The following is a 2,549-nucleotide window of genomic DNA, read 5'->3' as shown; positions in this document are numbered from 1 at the left end:
GAGAGAGAAAGAGAGAGGAGTAAGAGAGATGGAGAGAAAAGGGAGAAGAAAAGAGATGAAGAGAGAGAGAGATGGAAAGGGAGAGTGAGTTGGTAAGGTGAATTTGTGGTGGTAATATAGCAGATGGTAACATTATAGACAGGAAGAGAGAGAAAGGAAGAGAGAGGAAGACAAAGTGAGAGAGAGAAAAGGAGAGAAAGAAGACAAAGTAAGAGAGAGAATGGGAGAATGAGTGATAGAAGGAGGAAAAGTGAAAAAGTAGGTAAAAGGAAAAATACAATTATTTTTATGTCAGTATAATAGATTAGAGATTAGATACAACACAGGAATCCTACCATGTCAGATTAATACATTAGGCTGCTGCTAACTGCTTTCATGGCAGCACATTTCCAGCATATGACATTAACTCATCTCAGTCGCACTGTTTGAGGTTATGGAATTACATAGGCTACATGCATAATTGCACTGCATAATGTCTCCAAGTTTTGTTTTACTTCAATGCTTTTGTTGAGATAGTAAATTACCAGTGTCATGTTAGCCGTTCATGTTAGCCGTTCAGTGTCATAGTTTTTTTACTTTTACGGTAGCCTATTAATTGACATTTAATGGACTTTCACCCAGGTAAGATTGACTTATGGCCCGTTCTAGTGTAGCACACAAATTCGACGAATTTTGCGGATGATCGTGCGTAGAGCTAAACTGGCAATGCATTAATCAGAAGTAGGCCTATGCTGGCCATAAATTTCACAACAGGACGGTCAGAGACCGTACAGTAAGCTACATAATAGCCACAGACATGGTATATGTTGGGAGCAGTATAGCGCAATGAAATAGGCTAACCAAACGAACTTGCACGTGTTCAAGTAACATGTAGGCTACAGTATTGCCAGCTCACCCACATGGCAAATATGAGAGCATAGAATTTGTCCTTTAGAAAACATACTGTATGCTCTTACCTTTGTATCGTCCACTTAAAGATATCCACTATTCATATAAGTCCACCATTATTTCAGTAATAAACTCTGCTAAACTATGCTAAACCTAATGAATTACAGATAATGTTGTAAATAGCAATCACATTTGTTCGGCCAGAGTGTAGTGACCACAATAGACATTTCAGCGCAGCAACACTTCATTTGCGCTAGAGAAACGGATCAAAACCACCCATGGCTAGCGACATTATACATGTTGTTGGACCTTTTTTAAAAGCACATAGCCTAATGTCAGCCTTACTCTACATACAGTTGACTGTGAATGCAAGTCCAATTAGGCCTACTGTATACAAACTAGCTGTGCCAAAACAAATGGTACTGTAGCCTACCGATACTGTAACTGTCACACCATAACTTTACAGGCATTTCTGTTTCTGATATTTCATGATATGTAGACTATATTCAGAATACATTGCATGTACTTATTTCAGTTGCCATTATTTAAAAGCTTGTTTTATGGTCTTTCATGAAACCAAAATAACTTTCTACTTCATTTAGTCAGCTCTGTCAGGCCCTGACAAGTTGTCAGACACACACTCACACACATGGACAAACAAATGCACGCACGCACGCACGCACACACACACACACACACACACACACCCGCCCGCCTGCCTCTAGTTCAGATCTGGATCTCATCTGGTACACACACACACACACACACACACACACACACACTCCAGTGCCATTTGGCCCTGGGCCCTCCTATGCTGTTTCTCCAGGCCTCTCCACTCTGGTGACATTTAAAGGCTCAGTCTGCCCCCAAGCACCCCTCAGTCCTGCCCCCTGGCCTGAACTGCCCTCTCCTCCGGCCCTGTGTTAGCACCATCACACACACACACACACACACACACACACACACACACACACACACACACACACACACACACACACACACACACACACACACACACACACACACACACACACACACACACACACACACACACACACACACACAGCCTTAGGTCAGCACAACCACATCCATAGAACAGCATACAGAAAACTCAAGTGAACGTGTCCACATCTGGGTCCATGCTCACAAAGCATCCTAAGGCTAAATGTAGCTCCTAACCTTCAATGTACACACTCCAACACATAGTGGGCGTGTCAGTGCTAACTTTGGGACTTTTTTAAGACCTTGCAAATTCCCTAGTAGACTGAAAGTAGCACCTCTGGAGATCTAAGAAGTAGAAGCAGACTCTTACGTATTTCCCAACTTGGAGACCAGCTGCCAAACAAACAGAAAATAGAAGGTTGTGTCATCACAGTGTAGAAGTGTGTATCATAACAGCGTTTTTGATTGCTGTCAATACTGCAATCATCAACCAAACATCCACTAATCTCTTACAGGTCACTGCATGCGAGCGTGTGCAAACGTTGGTCTCAGCAGCCTCGTGATAAGAAGGTGCAAGAGTTCCTTCAGTGAGCAACCTGCAGTGGTACTTTGGGGAACTCGTAGAGGTGAGATAAAGTGCTTTGAGAGTGTGGGACCTACTCTGTCCTCCCTCCTGCGACTGCCTGTTAGCCTTTACATCCCCCTCATTGACCCGACCT

The sequence above is a fragment of the Sardina pilchardus genome, chromosome 13 (genome assembly GCF_963854185.1).
Source record: "Sardina pilchardus chromosome 13, fSarPil1.1, whole genome shotgun sequence".
In the NCBI taxonomy this organism is placed as follows: domain Eukaryota; kingdom Metazoa; phylum Chordata; class Actinopteri; order Clupeiformes; family Clupeidae; genus Sardina; species Sardina pilchardus.
The sequence above is the reverse complement of the archived record's forward strand: the minus strand, read 5'-3'. Positions refer to the sequence as shown.